Source organism: Sander lucioperca, chromosome 13 (genome assembly GCF_008315115.2).
Source record: "Sander lucioperca isolate FBNREF2018 chromosome 13, SLUC_FBN_1.2, whole genome shotgun sequence".
In the NCBI taxonomy this organism is placed as follows: Eukaryota; Metazoa; Chordata; class Actinopteri; order Perciformes; family Percidae; genus Sander; species Sander lucioperca.
Genome location: NC_050185.1, coordinates 4,649,562 through 4,657,800, shown reverse-complemented (window position 1 = coordinate 4,657,800; position 8,239 = coordinate 4,649,562).

The window sequence follows — 8,239 nt, the reverse complement described above, 5'->3', positions numbered from 1 at the left end:
CTTTTTCTTTTCCTAGAAAAAGGTGCTATGATCCGAGACTCCTTTTCGTTCTGTTCTTTTGTGTGTTATTTGAAGCATCAGTGTTGTTCAGGAAGCTTTAGATCAGGGGTGGCCAACAGGTTAGGTATAAAGAGCCACAAAAAAAACCGCACCATAGCAAAAAGCCACACAACACATGCACGTCCACACTACAACAGCAATAGTGTCTTCCAGATCTAATGACAGTCATAATACATAGCAGTTTTCATAGTTTTTTTTTCTCACTTAGATTGACTCAGTGGGAAACCTGACAGTCTTTGTTATCCACAATCCTTTTCAGGTCTTGCTTGAACTCGGTTGTGGCCACTCGAAGCAACTCTCTCACTCATTTGTCACTAAAGGGGCTTTCTGAAATACTGTATGTTTCAGAAAAGTTAAAAACAACAATCAACCAATGACACAGCCCCCAGCCACACAGTAAGAGCCTCACAGGAGCAGGCAAAGAGCCGCATACGGCTCAAGAGCCACAGGTTCGCCACCCCTGCTTTAGATAGATGCAACTGAAAACTAAAACAGTCCCAAATTGTATTCAAATATCAGTGAGTATAATGAGTGTCCATAATTTCAGTTTGATTTGCAGTTAGTGTGGGTATAAATCCTGCCATCTTGCGTGTCTCTCATGCGGCATTTTCCTTTCCATCTATGTCTATTTTGCTAGGGTACCATCGCTGCATCCAGGGCTAAATGTCGCAAAAGATGAACAGAACAGTGCAAGTTAACTTGTATGTTAAGTAGGGCTCAAACGATCATTTTTTTTAATCGCGATTAATCACTGAAAATTGCACGTTTTATCACATGATTAAAATTCTATTATTTTGCATTTCAGAACTGTTTTTAAGTACATATTAACAATGGAAAGCCATTCTTACCAGTGTATCTTGATTGGGAATCAAATGAATGCAAAGAAAGTTACTTTATGAACTTGACTTTAAGATTTGTATTTGTTAATTATTTATTTACTGTAAACAAAAGAAAAATGTGTGACTCTGCCATTATTGCACAATTCCTCCAAGTACCTAACTAAAAAACTAAAAATCCATATCCTTACCAGAGTCAATATAGTGTGCAGTAACTCCTAAATAATGTTGATTACTCACTGACGTCCAGTGATCACCGGTTAATGAGACAGCGTTTGCACTTTGCAGCAGTTCCAGTTGGGCTGCTTTCTCCGTGTCGTACAGGCTGTGTGTGCGTGAAACTACTGTCTCCCTCGACGGCAATGAGACGGGTCAGAACATGCCAACCGTAGTACGTCTTTAAGACCCGAGTCCTCTACGATGCTGACAGGTCTGCAGTTAGTTGCCACCCATTTCGCAAGAGCGGTAGTAATTTTTTGGGGATTTGGTTTCATCAACAGGTCGGTGAGAAGCACTCTCCAAAATAGTGCTTTGCCTGAGCCCACTAGCATCAACCTGAGTCACGTTAATTAGCTCGTAGGTGGTAGCTCAAGCTTGACATGCTTCGGTGATATTTTAATTCGGCTTTACACAATGTGCATATTGCTTTCGACTTGTCTAATGAGCTGTCCAGGAGTTTTGGAAAATAAAAAGCGCCATTCAGAGTTGTGTTGCTGCTGTCTTTCTCCATCATGCCTGCAGCCTGCAGCAGCAGGATGTGTTACGAGGAAGTATCGCAGCTTGATGATAAGTAAAGGTGCGGCAAAGGGTCAAAATAGTAGCCTGTTGCGAAGCCGAGTGAAGTGTAAAATTAAATTAATAAATGGCGGCATGCGATTAATGCAATTCAAAAAAATTTACCCGTTATGCTCGGCCCTTAATCGCATCACGATTAACGCGTTAATGCTGACAGTCCTAATGTTAAGTAACAGACATACTTATTTGAACCCAAACCACAATCTTTACTATATCAAACCAAGTAGTTTTGGTGCCTAAACCTAACCCTAACCAAACAGCGACTGTATCACAACGTTAAAGGTGCACTATGAGGTTCCAAGTAAATACCAAACAAAACAGAGCAAGCTCGCCCCTCCCCCCATGTTTCCGTAACTGTCATAACTGACTAACTGTCACTAAACCCCACCCCCTCCCCCAACCATCTTGTCGGTGATTGGCTGGAGTGGTTTGTTATATTTTGGTGCACAGCCTGTGCCCCTAGTATTTGTTTGACGTTTACGACCTCTGTGTTGTCTCCCGAGACCGGGCTTTTTCACAGTGTATTCAGGGGGCAGGCAGCTAGCGGATCAAGGAGAGATGCCTACGTTTTGAGACAAAAATTTAATTGCGCTGAAACTGTGCAGGAACTCATAGTGCACCTTTAAAGTGGCCATTTGTAACTTTCAGTTTGTGTTGATTCTAGCGGCCCCTTTGGACAAAAGCGGTAGTGTTTTTACGACACCTGCTGTCGTAAAGGTCTTTTCTTTACGGTGCTGTATTGCCCATTGTAGATTACTGAGTTAGCGTTACTGGGACGTCATATAGTTGCGATGAATATTTTGCTCAGACAGAAAACCATTCATTTACAATAAGATAATACGTTACAGATGCATCGTGTTGCGTACGGTAACTTAGCCTACTTTGGATGTATCGTGAGCTAAGCCAGGTAATGTTAATAATGTCACTGTGTCACGAGCCAAAGCATTAAGAGATTGTTGTAGCAACCAACGTAATAATAACTTAGATTCATGTATCGCATTTCATGAAACCCATGGACGCTAGTAGTAAGTAACATTACAGGGGGACAAGGGAAAAGAAAATAGTAAGCTAACACAAACATGGACTAAAAGGAATAAAACCTCCGCGCTAAATGGAAGGGGGACCTAATTTAATGTCGGCTACTGACATATAACGACATTGCGCAATCTGAAGTTATTTTATGAATGAAATAGACACGTATACCTGAGGGCCAATTCAGGGACGTTTTTTAAATGTAATGTTCCATCTGATGATTATAAATGACCTGCAACAGCAAACGAGACTAACAGTGAAAAGAACGCTATTTGTATATAGTTTTTATTAATGCACATTTTAAAGCAACACTAGAGAACTTTTCCCGCTTCGGTCCCCCTACAGGTTGGAAGCAGAATTGTCCCATTAAGTCTCATTGGAACTACAGACCCGCTACCCGATCTGGCAAACTTGCATAGTGCGGTTATAGCCGGTAGAGAACCGCAAAGCGAATGCAGAAGTGCCGTTCACCCTGTTACGAGTTGATGAACCACTGAAACGATTTTGGAAACATTATTTTAAGGTACAAAAAGTTCTCTAGTGTTGCTTTAAGTTGTTATATGGAAATCGTGGAGCTTTCTTAGTTGGTATACTGGGTATACTGCATACCACGTAGACTACACCACTGGCTATAGGACTATGTGTTGAATCATTTAAAACTAGGTTGAGGTGTGTATGTAGGTTGCATCATTGCAATAGTGTTTAAACACGGTTGCCTCCCTATTGACCAGCATATAAATTGTGCATACTGTGTACTCAAAAGAACAAGCACTTTGATGCAATGCAGTACACTCTGTCTCTCTGTGGATAGTGCAGGCTGCCAATAATCAATGCTTCAACTCTGCAGGTTGCAGAGTAGAAACAAGTGTAATGGGATTACCCGGGGTCTTTTAGAAAAGTCAAAATGGTGCTGTCTTCTTGGGCGGAAAGAAAAAAAGAGGGTCTGGTCCACTAAATCACATTTATAACACTGAGAGTAACATTTAAACAAACCTCCTATCCACATGTTAATGTCAAAAACAGAGATAGAAAACCAGCCAATGAGTGATTGAAATACTTTTAATTGTGAGTATTACATAATTGAGCACACTCTATTTACTGTTACCTTGCTTTTTTTTTTTTTTACTTTGCAGTAAAAACCTAACCTGGCTCCGCCTGATGGATTTGCTCGTCATATCCATCTGGGAACTTTCCGTTGGAGAACTTTTGGGAAGGGGTGAAAATACTGGTTAGCTGATTGGATAAACCATCTGTCTATCACCACCTATGTTGGTGATAGACGGGCTAAATCAACCAATCAGATCAACGATATATCAAACTCTTGCCGAAACCAGTCGGGAGAAGAGCAAAAACATCTTTTCCTCCGAGAAAAGCCTCCAGTGCTGTTTTTCGCTCTTCTTCAATGAAGGAATATTTTCTAATTCGGATAAAACTTCCGCGATAGCTACGCTCATCTCATCCGTGGAAGCCGCCATGTTGTTTAGACTGAACAGTCGCTTCTCGTTGCGTCACACCTAAACCCACCTCAAAACCAACGCTGATTGGTCGGTCGTTTGGCTAACGGCTCCAAATTTTCTCTGTCTCAAGATGCCAGACTGATCTGCGAGTGGAAACTGGAGCTCGCGAGATCAGGACGGTCTCACGAGGCTAGTAAAAACCACCAGGTGTAACTTCATTCTCTGTACCACGAATACGCCACCAATTGTTCTGCATCCTACCACAAAATGAAAAACACCACATCTGTTAGGGTTTGAGTGATTGATCAATACAGAGCAGTGAGCCCAGTGTTTGATTTCAGACTCTGAATATGCGCTAAACTGAAAAGCAGCAGAACTCTCAGCTGTGAAAGGCATAACGCCTCACTCTCAAGCCAACAAGAACAAAGAAGGTATGCAGCAGTAGCTCATTATATCAATAGACCTAAAACATCAGGTTGTTTCAACACAGGGACCTCCAGTGTTTTAACAGTCTAACCTGAACATGAAACATGTCCCTCTGGCACAACCCGATACAGATAACACATTCCTTTAGCTCCATCTGTTGGCAGGAAGTGCATGTGCACATACATTGCTGTAATAGAAATGCTTTAGACAAGGAACAAGACATTTCACAGAGGTGGAAAGAGTACAACAATATTTAAAGTAAAAGTACTATTATTTGATGCACTTTTACTCAAGTACAAGTAATATTACTGGTATAAAAATCTGCATAAGTGAAAGTAAAAAGAAGCTAATTTACAATGTACTTTGAGTAAAAGGTGGAGGGGGGGTATACTTTTTTTTTTATATTTATACTTACTTGTTAAAGGCACAAAGTCAAACAACTCAAAAAAGCGACAACAACCTTTAAAAAAAAAAGCGACAAAAAGAAGAAATATGCCAAAACTACATATTTTTTTTACTCAGTAATGGATGTGATTCAAAATGTAGCAAGGAACAATACTTCAAACAAAACATACTTAAGTAAAGTAAAATTACAGATTATAAAAACTACTTTAAAAAGTAAAAGTACACACAAAAACTACTCAATTACAGTAACGTGAGTAATTGTAATTAGTTCCTTTCCATCTCTGGACATTCATTATCTAACCAAAGAGTTCATACAAAGACGAGAACAGAATCCTCCTCTCTACATAGATTTGGTACCAATTGAGCGTACAAAATGAAGAGGCCCTGCACATTATTGCAGCTGATTAGACCTCTGCTCTGGTTAAAGTTAATAGAATAGAATAGATCTTTATTGTCATTGTTTTACAACAACAAAACAAAGTTTAGGAGCTCTTTGGAATGACAATAGAAATAACACATATATAAAACAGCAAAAAAAGTCAAATATAAAAAATCTGGATAAATAAACACAATGGGGTGACGCTATATACAAAAATGAGGTTATTGCACTTTCAGTTCAGTTATTGCATTTTCAGTTCTTAGAGAGGAGGGAGATGGAGGGGAGGGGGGTTGTGCATTTTACTGCATGTGGGAAGAAGCTGTTTTTCAGTGTGTTGGTTCTGGATTTGATTGTTCTGTATCTTTCCTGGGGGCAGGGTGGGGGGGATAAAAGGTGATGTCCAGGGTGAGTGGGGTCCTTTAAAGTACAGCTGGTTTGCTTTTGGAGGCCACTAAACTAAACTCTGTGTTCTATGATAAAGGTATGAGGGTGTAGGACAGTGGTTGTGTAGGGGCCTTCAGATTGCCAATAATGAAAGGTGTTAAGGAATTTTATTTGAAATTGAAGGAATTTGTTGATGTCTTTTGTCAGCCATTTACCATGCTTACTGTACTTACTGTGATGACTCCATCATGGTTAAAAAAAAACTAATTTTACACAGTGACAGTCATCTTACACAAACACATACTAACAACAAAGGAGCATAAATTATATTATCATCATCATCATCCTTATCCACATCATCATCATCATCATCATCATCATAATCATCATAATCATTATCATCATCATCATCATCATCATCATCATCATCATCATCATCATCATCATGACAACTTTGTTGAGTGGTCTGGTAAGAATTACCTGCTGCTGAATGTGGATAAGACCAGAGAGATGGTGATTAACTTCAGGAGAAAGGGAACGGCTCCGCAGCCCCTTTGCATTCTGGGTGGAGATGTGGACATGGTCGAGGAGTACAGATACCTGGGTGTCAACAGCTCGATGGTGTTTTTTGCCCCCAACGGCTCCTTCCAGGCAGCGCTGCGACCGCTACCTCCAAGGCACCTAACCCTAACCTTAACCTTAACCCTAACCATAACCATAACCAGTGCCTAATTGACTTCAAGGCAGCGCTGCGACAGTTGACTTCAAGACACCTAACCCTAACCTTAACCCTAACCCTAACCCTAACCAGTGCCTAATCCTAGTGCCTTCCAGGTAGCGCTGCCTGGAAGGAGACGTTGGGGGCAAAAAACACAGATAAACGTGTCAACATCGACAACAGGCTGAAATGGAAAATCAACAGCACTGTTGTTTCCAAGAAGGGGATGAGCAGACTGTATTTCCTGAGGAAGCTAAGATCATTCAACGTGTGCAGCAGAATGTTGGAGATGTTCTACCAGTCTGTTGTGGCCAGCGCTCTGTTCTCCTCCGCCATCTGCTGGGGCAGCAGCATCGGAGCCAGCGGATCGCTACAGGAAATCATTCCTACCACAGGCAATTAAACTTCATCACTGAGCGTAAGATAAGCCTCTTAGACATCACAACTGCACTAATTGCAACTTGCACGATAGGTTTATCTACATCTTTATCAATACTAGTTAAGTAATTGTACATTTTTATTCCCAATTTGTATATATTTTAAATATTTGTTCTTGTATTCTATCCTATTATTATTTAATGTATATTGTATCCTATTATTTAATGTATGTTCTGTATGTGTGCTGTGTGTCTGATATTTTGCTGCTGCAACACTGTAATTTCCCATTTTTGGGATCAATAACAATCTATCTATCTCATCATCATCATCCTCATCATCCTCATCATCATCATCCTCATCCTCAATAGCCCTGTCGAAAAATCACAGGTTTAAATAATAAAAAATAATGTGGAATTCCATTCAGCTGCTTCAGTTTACTACATGGTGCACTATAAATAGAATATTTGCCCTTCACCATTCTATTTTAATCTCCGAAGTCTTTGTATACAGTGTAGCATACTGACTTTTGTTATGTTATACATAACACCTGTGCTGTTCCTACTATGACAAGTCTGCTGTGACATTTTCCAATAGGAGCAATGAATCATCGATACAACTTGGAGAGGTCAATTTGAAGAGTGGGAAAGACTGTGCAAAGACTTGAAAAAGTGGGACTTAAATCAGCTGTATGTTTTCAGAAATAATAAATAAATCAGCTGTTGAAAGCCACTCACTATTCCCATTATAATTAATTTGTTTAATCCGTGCAAACACCAAAGTGTAAAAATGATTCGCGATGCGGTAAAAAAACCATAGATTGTGCAGCCCTAGTTCCATGTCTGATACAGGGTTATGTTTTTCCTCAGCACTGTTAGCCATCCAATCTCATTAATCCTGCTTTGTGAGACAGGCCCAGATGATGTGTTTGAGGACATCCCACTTTTGAATCCTTACAAACACCCAGGAGACAACATTTGCCCTTTTCTTGCAGTGATATAAGCTTTGAAAAGGGCGTAATGAAGGTGACCTGCTACAGCATCGTTCCAGCTGGCAATGGAAGCTAAAGTGAATCCAACAACCTTGGTTGCACTGTCTCCCTGCTAAAGCTCAATTTCTGGTTTGAGATCCTCTCATTTCAGTGTATTAATACTCAAACTTTATATGTGTAACATATGCCTCATGCATGTTACATGTAACACAATTTAAGTTTGAATGGTTTTGGTCAGTTATTTTACCTTCATTTGGTAGTTGTAATGTGTACATATTTGTCCTATTTTCATATTTGTATGATGTTATTTAATATTTAATATGGTTACTAGGTTACAGTATCTAAGGTAACGTTGGTAGCTACAAAGCCCATCACTGGGGA